The sequence below is a fragment of the Simochromis diagramma genome, unplaced genomic scaffold (assembly GCF_900408965.1).
Source record: "Simochromis diagramma unplaced genomic scaffold, fSimDia1.1 OVJJ01000334.1, whole genome shotgun sequence".
NCBI lineage: Eukaryota > Metazoa > Chordata > Actinopteri > Cichliformes > Cichlidae > Simochromis > Simochromis diagramma.
The window spans coordinates 6,602,804-6,618,252 of record NW_024386764.1 but is presented as its reverse complement, the minus strand read 5'-3'; the positions used below and the strand labels follow the sequence as shown (position 1 = coordinate 6,618,252).

The 15,449-nt window shown below is 40.9% G+C and overlaps 1 protein-coding gene across 2 annotated transcripts in view; it reads right to left on the bottom strand.

Annotated features, from left to right (window-relative positions):
- The window catches only part of kank3 (KN motif and ankyrin repeat domains 3), a 37,968-nt gene extending 22,811 nt beyond the window's left edge, over positions 1 to 15,157 (bottom strand). For both annotated transcript variants that reach the window (XM_040033718.1, XM_040033721.1), the window contains exon 1: positions 15,061 to 15,157. The gene's annotated coding sequence lies outside the window, so the exon portion shown is untranslated. The remainder of the gene's footprint in view (positions 1 to 15,060) is intronic.
- Positions 15,158 to 15,449: the final 292 nt, after the last annotated feature.

Genomic DNA, 15,449 nt, shown 5'->3' with positions numbered 1-15,449 from the left:
CAAAGAGGTATCCTGCCGCCAACACCAGCACTGAATCCGCCATCACATGATGCATCACACTGAGGTTAGGTAACATGTTATCACATTTGGCAAGAACTCGAGCATTTAAGTGTTTGTGCGCGCTCTCACTCACGGTGACACACAGTCACCTCTGTGCAGGGTTTTTGCCGCCAGATGCCATTTCCTGTGTCATAAATAACAAAATTCACCTCAATCGCATCTTGTTGTGTACAGAAAAAAAAAAAGTTTTATTTTTTTGAAAATTCACAATCAGGTTGAATTCAAACATCACATGTGTCCCGCCTCCCCCTCCCTCTTCCTTCCAGATTCTCCAGCAAACACACACAATCATGCACATTCAGCCTCCACAATGAAGCATTATGCCTCTTTGGTTGTGACGCTGTTTTCCAAAAGTTTTCTGAGGCCTGGTTGTTTTCTTCAAACCATCCCACCCCCTCACCCTCCACTCCCTTTCGTGCTCCTTGCCTTTTTTTTTTTTTTTCCTCCCCCATTTCCAGGTTCAAAAAGCCACAAAGTGAATTTAGCAAAGTCGTGGGGGAACTGCGGCACTTGAGTTTTGAACATGGAGAGCCGAAGCCGCTCCAACGGTGGATCTGAAGCTGAAGAGATCCTGCTGAATAAAGGAGAGAGGGCGGACACTGTCCACAGATGGTGGCATCAAATAATGACTTCTTCTTCCCACTGACTCCACTTTTGTCAGATCTCATCCATCTGTGATCTCTTAAATACCTCACCGTGTCCTGCTTCCTTAGGTTTCCTTGAAAGCGTTAACATTATGGTTTGTTGGACGTTGTCACTCCAAATGCAGGTCAAAATACCGACTGTTTACCGACTCTCAAACTCGTCAGGACTATTACTTCATGAAGTTTATACAAGATGACTTGATCATGACTTTGTACAGGTTCTTATTACACGCCCTCAACTTCTCATCTCCTTCGGCCAAACCCAGTTACCTCAGAAGCTGAGATTGAACACGGGGAATCTGTGTCCGTATAACTTATATTCACCAAAATACTGGGCCACCTGCAGGAGCTGCTTCCAGTTTCTGTGCTGATGTTAATAGCAGAGGTGGTTTGGAGCGCTGCAGTTCCCGAGTCTGCAGAGTGTTGGAAACTGTTACACACCCCACTCTGTAACTTTATGTAGTTGCTGAGAATTCCTGAACACATCCACTTTGCAGTAGTACTACTTACTGTCGATCACTGAATATGTAGGATGGAAGAAATTTCACCAACTGGCTTACTGCAGCATCCTGAAAAAAAAATTATGATACTTTTCGCATCCGCAAGTCCACTAGGGCGTGCTCAGGTCCAAGTGATGTACATTTCTGTTGGTACAATACACCAACTATGTATATGCCGCAAATGGTGGATTTTAAGCAGAGTTCAGATAAGTAAGAGGAATGACTACTCGGTCATCGTGCCTGCAGCCCTTTGGGATGACCCATTCTTTCCGAAATGTTTGTAAAGGCAGAGTGCATATTAATAGGGACTTTTTCTTCAGTAATAAAGGGCACGAGTACTGATTTTTCTCTCTTGGCAAAAGTTGCACAAGGGTTTCTTGATTTTGGATTTCTTTGAAATTCCAATATAATTGAAGTGAAAAAGCAAATAGATTACTTTATTAGCTTAGGGGGTGATTCTGGCTGCCAAACAACTTCACAGTGGTCCCAGCACTTCATGAGACCTGCAAGAGTGATGGAAGGGTCAGCTCCAGTAGGGCACCTACAGAAACCCTGTTAAGACTTTCACTTCTTTTAGATGCATCCTGTTGACCAAAGGCTCTCCTTCCGTCATGTCGGCTACAACTAAACCAATCTGTGAGAGAGTCTGGGCCGTTTGGACGGACCTACCACAGATTGCTATCGTTGTTTTATGTTGGTCATCCTGCTGATTTCCTCTTCCAAAGATTTAAGACCCCATCTCTTATTAATAAATGTTGCATGTTTATTTCTGAAACAATGATGGTATTGGCACAACTAGATACACTTCCTGCACCGCACCCATTTTGTATCCCAGCAGCAGCAGCAGCATCCAGTCAGTCCCTCTTTAAAACAAAGCAGCGTTCATAAGTCAAGTTTCCCTCAATCAGCCAGTTTCCAGCTCTGACGTCACGTTGCCTTTCAGACCGAACACGCCTTGTTCTCCCTCTGTGGTGACACAAACTCTTCCCACCATAACAGACCGAATCCTTGTAGAATCTTGTATCTGGGTCAATAATCAGCCATATTATTTCCATGTAAACTGCAGGTCTGTCGCTCTCTCATTTCCCTTTTTTGTAATCCATTCAGCTCTTTGCTATTCTAGCTAAGTGAACAGTGAAAGTAAAGCAGCTCTTGACATCTCTAAAAGCCTTTTTGCAGTTGACCCAGATATCTGGTCCACAGATTTGAGTTTAAGAGGAGACTGTGACCCATTTGTCTCCTTCACAACAGTAGCTACTGGAGCCTCCAGATGTTTGATTGTCGTAACTACAGAACAAGACCAGATGTCAAGTGTTTGTTGCTTCATTGCCAGAATCTACTATAACACACTCCATACTGTTATCATTTCCTTCACTGGATGAAATTATGATAGTTCTGCATGTCGTTGATGGAGCTGGTCGGTATAATGACAAGGCAGAGGATGCACCGCCTATGAGATGTCTCTCTACACACACCTTCATCTGCTTTGGGCTGCTCCTCTGGAAAATACATGTTTGTGGGCTCTAATTCAGTTTTCCGTAATGCAGTGACTCAGTTAGCTCCTTCTTTATGGCTGTACTCACACTAAGATGCAATTGGACATCGTGCAGGGATCATGACTGCACCGAACATATTGATGGCCTGCGGCTGACCCTGAGGCAATCTGCCAGGTGATTTTAGGCAAGGAAAGTCTGTTTTTTACTTACTGAATTTATGCCATCCTTTTGGTACAAGACCTGATTATTAAAACTCTATACATTGGCTATAAACCACTTATGACAACATGAGAAAACCACCAAACATTTTTGCATCCAAAAGTATTAAAACCTCTAGACTGACAAAGATAGAACATAAACAGATTTCAATGATCTATGAATTTTTCACTTGAAGACGTCTTCAAGTGAAAAATTCATGTCATGTGTCATGTCATGTGTCCGCCCTTTGAATTATTGTGGTTTAGTAACAATGCAATTTTTTTTAAAGAGCCACCAAAAAGGCATATTCATAAGTGATGAAGATTCTGATAAAAATGCTGCAAAATTTACTAGAAATCATCAATCGATCCCAATCCCCACAATGTTTTTACCACAGGCTAAAGACGGAAATGTCACCAGCATCACATCACTCGTTGGTTGTGTAGCCAGGTTGCATGGATTGAGGTTTTCAATCCAGACACATGACCATTAACCACATGATTTTAACTTGGATGTGTAACAATGATGCTGACAGTGTAGGTTGAAGTGAATAAGACCCCAGACACACAGGGCTAGAAAATGGTTCACAACCATCTGGCAACCATTGGCTGTGAAGGCAATAGGCTGGTGGAGGTTGATGGCAGTCACTAAGAAAATGACTGCTGAAGATCCAGTCACACAGACCAGTGAGTGCCCAGATGGCAATCACCTGTCATTAGAGAAAAATGTGCATCCCAATCCTTTGGCTCAATCCTCCTTGTGATTGCTTTGATCGTTAGCTTATTGCTACGATCATAGGTTGAATGAAAGTGACAGACTTGTCTACAAACAGTGACCAGCTGTTCCCTGAGCTATAGTGAAACTGTGAAAAGTGCAACACAAACCTAAAATGGAGATTTGCCTCCAAAGTAAAAGTTATGTCTTAGTGCTACAGCCAAAAGGAAGAACTTTACTTTGAAGGCGAACCTTCTCCATATCACTCTTTCAAGTTTTGCCACTGCTCAGCTAATAGCTAGCGAGCATTTGCAGACACACATGAAAAACTTCCAGCAACCATGAAAATCTAGACATAACCATTTAAATCAGGTGAGGTTTTAGGCGCGGTACCTTCTTCCAGCAGGGGCCAGCAGCCTCCAGGAACCCCTTCCAACCGCTCGGAGAATACGCATTTCCCGTGCAACAACTGGTTGTATCACATCCAATATGATGGACAACTCCTAAGCAATGTGTGAGTGACATCACGTGAGAAATCTCAATAAACGTGTGTGACTGAATGTGAGGATTGTGTGTTTATTTCCAGCGTATGCTTCAGAAACTGTCCAATTAAGCTACATTTTCAAACATAGCTTTGTGAGATATTTGCAGACAGTGAAGCTAAAATACGATATGTTGAAAATATTGGAAAATGCTCTTGTTCTTGATTGCTTGGCTGTTTCTGTGCACAGCTGGGATTGTTGATCTGCATCTTTGGCCAGTTTTTCCCATCCAGATGCGAGTTGCATTCACATCTGGAGACCCATTTGTCACCAAGCAACTTAAAACTTAGGATTAAGTCTTTAAGTGTTTCCAGCAAGTTTAAAGTTGGCAGAATGTTTCCACCACGTGTCTTCTTTTCTTGTCACAGTTTTGTTCAAGAAAACAACATTTTGTTTTGTCATCTATATGAAAGAATTTCTACAAAGTGCAGTCTGGGGATGACTCAGTGAGTGCCATATTACCACAATCCTGCTGAGTCCAGCAAGATATGGTTTGCTTATATTGCCCTCCTTGTTTACTCCATATTTGCCGTTTGCCTCGTCATTGTTAAAAAATAAATAAATAAATAAAAATGCTAAAGAGTAGTTTCCACAATGCACTAGCAAGAAAGGGTTTCAGATTTCCACACTTCACCAGAAAACAGATTTTCTCCATCTAACAATATTCTTCTGCTTCTCAACTTCAGGTTCACAGGGGGAGGGGGCACTGGAGCTTATCCAGTGGGGTACATGCCCTAGACAGGTCATCAGTTCTATCACACAGTTAACAAACCAACCACTCATGCTCTCAATCATACCTGTGGCCAGTTTAGAATCAGTAATTAACCTAACCCCAAGCATGACACTGTGTTTAACCTTGGGAGGAAGCCAGAGTACCTGCAGAGAACCCATGCAAGCACAGGGAGAACATGTAAACTCCACAAAGAGATTTTCTGGGGGAGAAAAATGCTACAATACCTGGGACAAAAGCCAGATCAGAAGAGTAAAAGATGGTTTTATCCACCTTAGTGCAGGGATGTTGGGTTTGTCAGGAAGGTGAAGTTATGGATGGTCAGACTGTAGAGGTGGATGATAGCTTAGGGTGCCCACACTAGTGTAATTTTTAGGGTTTTGGGATAAATCTTGCTGCTGGATATGGCCAGATCAGATTCCAGGAAGCGAACAAGCATTAAAAAGATCAAAATAAAGAAGACTAATCTGTAAATAGTTGAATACATCGATCAGTTATAACCTGTAAATTATTTTAAAGAACAAAGTGGCACTGGTATTATTAGACGTCATTTTATAAATCTTTTTTATTTTAACGATGGGACATACAATACTTGGCAGCAAGAGTGAGTTTGTCTCAGGAATGAAATGTATTAAGGGATTAAATAGACCATAAAGTCCAGTTATATCTCTTGTAACAGCATGAGGAAGGGAACATTGAGTGTTGGAGCCTTGTTAAATCTTTTTATATGATTTAGTGGCTTCACAGGGCAGGGGTACATTTTCACAGTCACCTTAATACCAAACACAACATTCGTTCCACTAGACCACTGAACAGAGGTGACCTCGCTCCCACTTCACACTTAGAGACGCTTGTCAGGCAGAATTGGGGAGATGGCGTCAGAGAAAGTACCAACATATTTTTTCCTGTCGAACAGGGCGTTTATTGTTCGGTCCAAAAATTGAAAGTTGTGTCTAAATTTCCAAAAGCAGTTGTGGTTTGGTTCTTTGAGAGATCTGATATTTTAGATGTTCAGTCCACAAGCATTAAATCCATTCTCACTCTACCAACCAGTTAAGTGAAAAAAAAACCTGAATGATGGCCAGTGCGTGGCTGAGTAAAGACTTTACAAATTTGCAGCCAGTCTTCAGTAAATTTGGAGTTTTCCCACCCTGGTGTTAGTGGACAGAGTCTGATGACTTTCCCAGTGCTGCCCTGCTAGTACTTGAGCTGATGTTGGTATTTTTAGCCTGTTTTTCACTGAGTGTTTCTCAGACTGCAGAGATAGCAGAGGGAGGAGCGTCTGATTGGACCACAGTGAGAGACCTCACTGGCATTTCTATGACATGACTTTCACATTTGTTCAGATGGCAGAATCAGATCTTTGCAGGCAAACATTACCTTAATTGTGAACAAGTGGATGGATTATAAGGACTATATCTATATATACATATTAGCTGAGGTTTTTTATAGTACATAGATTCATACATACATACATACATACTCATACTTGACCTTTTTTTAAGATTTCTTTTATGGAAACCGACAGGCCCGAGGATCAGAGGCCTATCAGAGCCACATATAAGCTGGAAGGTCAGAAAGCAACATTCATTTTATCTTTATATCCATTTTTCTAAATAAGAGAGGACATACATTACGTTGTCTGATACTCCGGGCATTTACCCTCACTACAGACACAATCTGTTATCTTGAGATTTTCTTCTGATCCATACCCAGCTCAATTATCTTGTCTTCATCACGTACAAATGATTATTACAAGATGTCCTGAATTATCAAACCGCCTTCCCTTGTGATCAGAACTTCATCATTTTTTCAAGATAATTGAGTTTTAGTGGTTACATCATATCATTCATGAGCCTGTGCGTACCTAATAGCTGGGCAGCATTATACAGTATCAAAAGGAAAGATCACAAATGTTTGATTTCATTTAACAAGGAATTAAGATAATGAAAATATGCAGACATGGACTGTCGACAAGTTTCAACATGATTAAGTTAAGCTGATCAAGTTAAATTTCTGCAAAGCCATGATTTTAAAACTGTCTGACATCTCGAGATAACAATATAATGCAAACTCAATCTCAGTACAATTAGCTCAAAAACTGGACATGAGCTCCCGAAATTGTTTTAAGTAAATGACTCATGATCCCGAGACTATTGAGGCAAATACAATTATGAGAAACAGAGCTGCTCTTGATTCCTGTAAATATCTGAGAGTCACAGAAAGACACTTCAGACTTCCTCAATAACACCATTACTATTACGATATGCGTTTTTACCTTTTAAAATCTAGATCTGAATGCAGAAATCCAATGTGCTTTAAAGACCTACCGTTTCCTTTAGCATAAAGTGTTCATTTCCATTTTAAAAGCCTGGATGCATGCTAATTGTTATGGAAATTCCATGCAGGTCTCGCACTTAAAGCTAATTGCTCCAGAGGAAAAAATGCTTCAGCTTTTAAACTTTCAGAAACCCTTGAAATGTTTCTTACAACTGCACTTGATGGAAACAAATAAAAACAGAAACTCTTCACTCACTTCCATTTTTCCTCTAATAACGTACCACCTACCAGGGAGAAAATGGGAGTAAGGGTAAGACTACCAAATATTTCCAAGTACATCTTTGATATGCACTCACTGAACACTTCATTAGATGTTAAACTGCTTGTTAATGCTAACCAGTCAATCACATGATCAATGCATCTAGGCATATAGACATGTTTAAGATGACCGGCTGAAGTTTAAACTGAGGATCAGAATGTCGAGGAAAAGTGATTTAAGTGACTTTGAACATGGCATGGTTGCTAGTGCCAGGTAAGCTGGTCGAAGTATTTTTCTAAAACTTCTGCTTTTCTGGGATTTTCACACACAACATCTCTATGGTTTATTGAGAACAGTCTGAAAAAGAGATCAGGTGAAAAAGTTTTGTTGATGCCAGAGGTAAGAGGCAACGGTAACTCAAATAACTACTTGTTACAACCAGATGAGCTACAGCAGCAGAAGACAACACTGGGTGCCACTCCTGCCAGTACGGTCAGGAAACAGAGACTTCAATTCTCCAAAATTGGACAACAGGACATTGGAAAAATGTTGCCTGGTCTGCTGAGAATTGCTGTGACAGTCAGGATCAGAATTTGGTGTAAACAAATTAAAATTGATGCTCAATCCCTCCTTGTATTGTTCAGTGCCTCAGGCAGGTGGTGCTGGTGTAACAGTGTAAGGAATATATTTTTTTTGGCACACTTTGGGCCCCTTAGTACTACATTAGCAGTTCTATGGTCTGATGAAACAAAGATTGAACTCTTTGGCCTGAACGCCAAGCATCACGCCTAGAGGTAAACAGACACTGCTCATCACCTGGCCTATAAAACATGTTGAAGGCACGGTGGTGGCAGCATCATGCTATGGGGATGGTTTTTTACCAGCAGGAACTGGGAAAATGGCTCTGGGACCACTCTGTGAGGAGCCCAGACTTAAACCATACTGAACATCTATGGAGAGATCTGGGAATGGCTGTGCACCAACGCTCTCCATCTAACCTGATGGTGCTTCAGAGATTCTGCACAGAAGAAAGGGAGAAACTGCCCAAAAGCAGGCGTGCCTAGCTTGTAGCATCATACTCAGGAAGACTTGAGACAGCAAGGGGTGTTGTGTGTAGAATTTTAATGGGAAAATAAATTTAATCCATTTTGGAATAAGGCTGTAACAGGACTAAAAATGGAACAAGTGAAGCGCTTTGAATACTTTCCGGACACACTGTAGCTCTACTGCTGGAGCACTCCCAGTCCCTCACAAGCAGCCAATCTTTTTTGTTTTTGTTTTTGCTCTTTATGGGCATTGTTCTGGGTCTTTTCTATCAAAAACGTTAAGCAGCAATACTCCCAAAAACCTGCAGAGAGACTCTGATGATGACTGAATTTCCCTTTAACTCAATCAATACTACTTAAACTACTTAAATAGGCCTACATAAAAATTAGGGGTGCAACGATACTCGTATCGATATTGAACCGTTCGATACAGTGCTTTCGGTTCGGTACGCATATGTATGGAACAATACAAAATTTGTAATTTATTTTATCAACTTTCCTTTTGACGATGCTGTCTGTGTTGAGCGCTCAGTGAATCTGCGTTCGACTACTCCGCCTAGGCTGCACTGTCGAGCGCAGATCCACTGAGCGCTCCACACAGACAGCATCGTCAGAAGGAAGAGCGCAGGGCAAGCTAGCGAGACAGAAGTTAAGCTCTCCTTGCAACATGGCAAATTGAACCTCCCCCACCCTCATTCAGATCTGGCGTTTGGAATTATTTTGGTTTTCATGTGACGTATGACCCTGAAGGTAAAAGCGTCATGGACTAAAGTAAAACAGTATGTTGGATGTGCCACGCAATGCTCAATTACATGGGTGGGAACTAGTGTGTTAGCGCAGTTAGCTCGTTAACGTGTTGGCCGTCTAGCCCCACGCACAGGGCGATCAGGGGTAGCTCGTTAACGGAGATTTGCCGTGTTGTGGCGTTAAGGTCATTTCAACGAGATTTACTAGTGGGAACACAACGAATATGACTGCACATTTACGCCGACAGCATCCTAGTGCAAAGACAAGTGGAAGCAGACAAAAACAACAAGCATGCATGCTACAAACTTGACCCGAGTCATTTAGACAGCCGTTAACACATGATTCTCCTTATGGGGACCTGATATGTTTAATATGCTGCTGAGAATATAGCCCAGAAGAAGCGTATAGTATAGCTTTTATTTTGGAAAGAGCCATTTCTCTGTAATAAACTCTCTTTTCCAAAGATGAGTGATTCCTCAATCAGATACAGGGCTCGCAAAATCGCTAGCCCGACGTCCTGGGGCTAGCGATTTTTTCAGTCGGGCTACCAAAATCTATCTCTGCCTTGCCCGTCGGGCTATTGTAGGAAGGAAAAATATATGTCAATGCTTTTGCATTCTTTCGGAAATGTAGCTGGGTAATTACGTCATTGGCATCGGTGAACCACTGTCAATATGTGACATATTGAATTTGCGCTTGTTTTTTGCTTTCACTTTGCAATCGCGCGAACTGTGTATAGAGAGCGACAGCACTGTTTGGTGAGTGACGATAATTTGTGCACCAATTCCTCTGACATCGTCTTATCAATCGTTAGCTTACTATGCAAACCTGACAAGTGAAATCTCTCACAGCAAGCTTAAACATGTGAGAGGTTGATCGCGCAGAGAATCGCTGAGCGTTATGTGAGTGCGTGTGTAAAAGCAGCACGATATATATTTTAGTTCTGCTGACAGGTCAGGGTGAAGAAGTGACAGCCAAAGAAAAGCTTACCACAAAACGGAGAAGTTATGACAAATCAGACTATAAGGCAAAAAGAAAGTGCAGCTTTATGGTTTCATGGACAAAAGAATTTCTGTGGCTGCAATATGACGAGCTAAATAACCAGGGCTGCACATAAGTGGTCCGCAGGTCCGCTGTCAAAATAAAAAATAAAAAAAATTAAAAACACGCACAAGATAAGAAGTTGCAACGCGTGTTTGCGTACATAAGATTTTCTGGAGGACAGACATTTGTTTAGAACTCTTAAAGCTGTCGAAGAAGCAAGCTCCTTTAAGCAATTACTTTGGTGTTCCTCCACCTCCAAAGAAATGTCAGAAGGAGTCCGAACCACAAAAGAAGCGCGTATTCTCGGAAAAGTGGTTGCAGGAGGTGAGCTGGCTTCAAACAAATGATGAACGCACAGAGATGTGGTGCGGAATGTGCCGTGAAAATCCCACTCTAGCGGACAAAAACACTGCCTTTTATATGGACGCAAACGCGCGTTGCAACTTCTTATCTGGTGCGCGTCTTTTATTTTGACAGCGAATGCGCACATGCGGACCACTTATGTGCACCCGTGTAAATAACATAATGTTCTGCCGGGTGTGTTGTTGGTTTTCCCTCGATTTCTGAGTCGACAAGCGCCTTTGTTACTGGGACCAGTCATTTTAAGAAAGGCCCCCATTAGAACCCATGAGAAATGCAAGAAATGCATTATTGCTCAGTCTGCAATAGCTTTCCCAGAACAAACACCAATTGCAAATAACATACTAAAAATAAACCTGAAAATCAGTTTAAAACAGCGTACTATGTAGCAAAGAGTGAACTACCACTGGCAAAATTTAGCAGTCTTTGCAAACTTCAAAAAGCAAATGGCCTCGATCTTGGTTCCACTTGTCTCTTACCCGTGACTTCAGTGGAAATTTCAAATTCAGGATCTGACACAGACTGATTCATGTCCTACACAGTTCTTACAAGTTCATAGAAATTTCTGTTCAATTAGAACCAAGTATTTGAGTTGATGATTGTAATTTTTATACAATGTTGTTTTTCAACAATTTTTTGATTAATGTTTTGTTTCCTTTACAATATTATACTTTAATGTATAATATTGTAAAGGAAACAAAACATCAATCAAAAAAATTGCTCTCTTTTTTATTCGGGCTACTTAAATTTATTTTGGGCTACCAAAAACTGAAGAGTCCCTGCCCGAAGGGCTACCAGGGATTTTGAAATTTTACGAGCCCTGAGATATATATATATATATATTTTTTTTTGTTTGTTTGTTTGTTTGTTTGTTTCAGCAACATTAAATTTAAAAACTGTACTTTTGAGTTAAAATATATATTTATAATTTTAATAAATGACAAATTAAAAAGGCATGAACTTTTTTTTGTATCGAAAAAATATCGAACCGTGACACCAAAGTATCGAACCGAACCGTGAATTTTGTGTATCGTTGCACCCCTAATAAAAATCAGAAATTCAATACCAAGTTCAGCGAGGCACACAGCGGTCTCTTGTTTACTAACCTAGTTTGTTTAGAGCGCCGTGATCTGGGCAGACCAATACAAAAATTTAATTCTTCACATAAGGGTGATGGGGTCAGTCTAGACTGACCCCAGAAATAGAATAGAAGAAAACGTATTTCGTTGAGTTGTGCGATTACAGTTTCTGGAGCTTAAAAATACCACACTGATGAAACTATCTCAGCACCAAGTTGGGTATATATAAACAAAGATGTCAGAAAAGTCTGTGTTTCCCAGTCATAATTATTACTTTAGAAGTCTAGATCTCATAATTACCATTACCAAAATCTGACCTGAATGTGGCACAAAATGCGAAGGAAAACAACAGCGAATGAAGTATTGATTTATAGCCCGGTCTCGCTGCGGCGGCTGTATCTCAGTACGTGGCCCGGTCAGAATATGTCAGTTTTATTTTTTACTTCTCCTGACACTGCTGCGTCCAGCTTTCTTTTCCCTGCCTGCATCATGTCACCGCAGTGCACTGGCCTGCTAAAATTAAACCCACTTGTAATAAAGCTAAAAATACGACCACATGTACTTTATCAAGCAGGACTCATGAGCACACACTCAAATGCAATTTAGTTCTAATTTAATAAACTGTTCTCCATCAGCTCCGAGGTGTAAATCAGGCAGGAATGCATTAATTAGGAAGGCAGTGTTTATTAAAATATATATATGTATATAATACTGTCACCGAGTATCAAGAGTGTTACAGTGACCTCTTGACTCCTCCAAGTAGACTTACTGCCAAGCTATTTTTGAGGTGGCAGCAGTAAGTCAAACCCCAGGGTCCTGTTGCAGAAAGGCAGCTTCCCCTGAGAGAGCGCCACAAAGTTATTAAGAGCTTAACACAAATTCTGAAGAGCTTCTCCTCATCGCCCCCATCAATTTCTCACTCTTACCCTTCATCCAGAGACTTAAGGATGTATTTACTGCAACTGCCTCTTTGATTTCAGTTTTCTGGAGCCCTGATATTTAGTCTGTTAATCCATACGGCTGCTATATTTCACTCCCGAACCAATAAATGAGCTCACTTTTTTTTCTTCCTACTCCCACATCAGTTAATTAAGGAAGAGCTGACGGGTGGACAAGAAATCCAAAAAGGTTACATTATCCAGAATTGCTGACAATAGCGAGGTAACGACGAGCCACCGAGCACCAGCCGCTGCACTGCTTCACCTACTTATCTCATGATTCCTGTTCTGCTGAGCTCATCATTCCCAGACAGGCAACAAATTGTTTTATCCCATGACGTGCAACATAACGACAACATCCTGACCGAAAGAACGTCCGTGACATTCATGAGGTGTGTGTGTGTGTGTGTGTGTGTGTGTGTGTGTGAGTGAGTGAGAGAGATGGCAGCACAAAGCACTCTTCACTGCAAAACAACAGGCCAGAAAATCAAAACATGTCTCTTGGGTTTGAGCCACAGATGGATCTGCAGAGGTTTCTTATTTAATATACAAACAAAGGTCACAACACAATGGCCGCACATTAGAGCTCTGAAACTTTAAACTGGATCCATTTAAACATCAAGGTTACCGTCCCACAGCCTAATAAAGGAGACCTGGAGATCACTTTAGTTTGTCGGCAAATCAAAGTGAAATTAATTTTACTGACCGAACAGCTATTCTCGGTGTGTGTTCTGTCTTCTAGTAGCTGCACATCCAGCAGTGCAAAAGAGACTTAGAGTAGAACTACGTTATGTGTTCAGCATAAGTTGCATGGTGATTCAGCCAGGTAAGGACGGACACTTTGATGAAACAGAAAACTCGGACTTCAAGCTCACATAGCTCGAAAACTTCCAATCTTGCTTTATAGTACTTATGCACATCTAATTATAGATTCAGTTGAAAAACAACTGATCAGATTTTAAAGACAGAGCATTAATACCACAGTCAGCACTTTATTAATATAGCAGAACCACTGAGCTAAGATCTCTTTTACAACAGAGACTTTGTCAAGATGGCAACCATATAAACTCAAAACATCTCAAAAGTATCAAAAATCCAACGTTACATACAGGACCTACAACATAATATGCAGCATTGCCACACTGACTGCCAGTGTTAGGGTAAATGAAGCTGTGGGTATGCAGACTTGTTTTTTAATAGTAGTGGCGTTAATCACTTTAACCAAAAGCTTAAATACGCACTTCCTGTTTCATTAATACAGGTGAGACAGCAACACAATTCTTTAGCCACTGAATAACTTCATAACATAAAGTGCACTTCTTCTGTTTGGATGAAGGATCAAAGTCGAGTTGTAAAAACTTGTGTCTTTGTATCGAAAAGAAATGCAGCAAAAGTTTTTATTGTCTTATAAACCTTCAAATTCATGGATGTGTGAATAAAAAAGAAAAAAAAGAGCCTCTGAGGGTAATATCTCATCACCTCACTGGTATTTAATGTAACACGCCCCCAACAGCGCTGCCACTTAGGATTTTTTTTTAAAGCAGTGCTGTTTTCAAGCTAAACATCCGGAGCTGTGGCTGCAGGCCGTCCATCATCCCAAGTGATTCATAGTGAGAGGCTGATGAAGCCAGCAAAGCTACAGGGCAAACCAGACACTGGAATCACAGCACTTTATTATAAGACAGGAAAGCAGCCAGGGGGACAGATATTGGGGGTGCTGACTTGGGATGGAGGGGGATTTCCGTCCTATAAAGCAGCCTCACCCCTCCCACAACAATGTCTGGCACAGAAAGATGTTCCCTTCTTTACTGAAGCTACATTTAGTTTGCTTCACATGTGAAGAAGCTGCAGTGTGTCCTGCAGGAAGAGGTGTAAAAGGAGATGCGCACTGAAGTGGCTCGTCTGAGGTTTGACAAGTCAAAGCAACAGCAATAACAACAACAACACAACAAGAAAACCACAAAAGATATCAGCTGTTGGAAGAACACTGACCTAAATCCTGTCATTTCTAATGTGAGACAGCCGCAGGCAATAAAACACAGCTTTAAAGTGAATGGTTCTCATAGCAAATGCAGTGGTGGGAGAAAAGCCCTGTTTGGGAAACAAAAACTATTTTCAGTTTGCCAAATTAGAGGCGAGGGAGCCAGTACAAACCACATCCACTCAGACAGTTCAGTAAAACCTAAATAAAGTCTGAGTAGACTCTAAATTTAAAAAAGGGAGCATTTAAAATAATTTAAAAATGTATATATTATATATAAGGTTCCAGAGGCAAACACAAACTCAGACATTATCAATAATCCACTGGAACAGTTTGCAGCAGCCTCTGTTTAATAAAACACAACTACTTTGGCCAGAGGCTCGATTAGTAATAATCAGCTAATCAATACAGCCATGGACCCCCTCGGGCACTGCTGTCTTACCTTGTGGCTGCCCTCCGTCCAGTCACACTGAGGCTTGTCATAACTTCAGGAGAGGTAAGAAAAGTTTGGGAGGAGAAGGAGGGAGGGGAAAAAAAGTCCTACCCCCTGACTTCAGCCTTTGGGTCAAGTTACCGAAAAAGTTTAAAATGTGTTTCCGATTTAGAATTTCAAAATAAAACGACCACGTTGCACTGAAGGGGTTTGTTTTATCTCTTGTATACATTTACATCTCTAATCTCGTTTTCTTAAATCACGTTCTATCACAGCTCTTGTGTATACGCTGATGACAGACCTGTCAGCTTCAGTTATCTAATGTTTTGTCTGATATTATAAATACATTTAGAGCATTGAACTTTTAATTAATTTATTTATTCATTCATGCTTTTGTA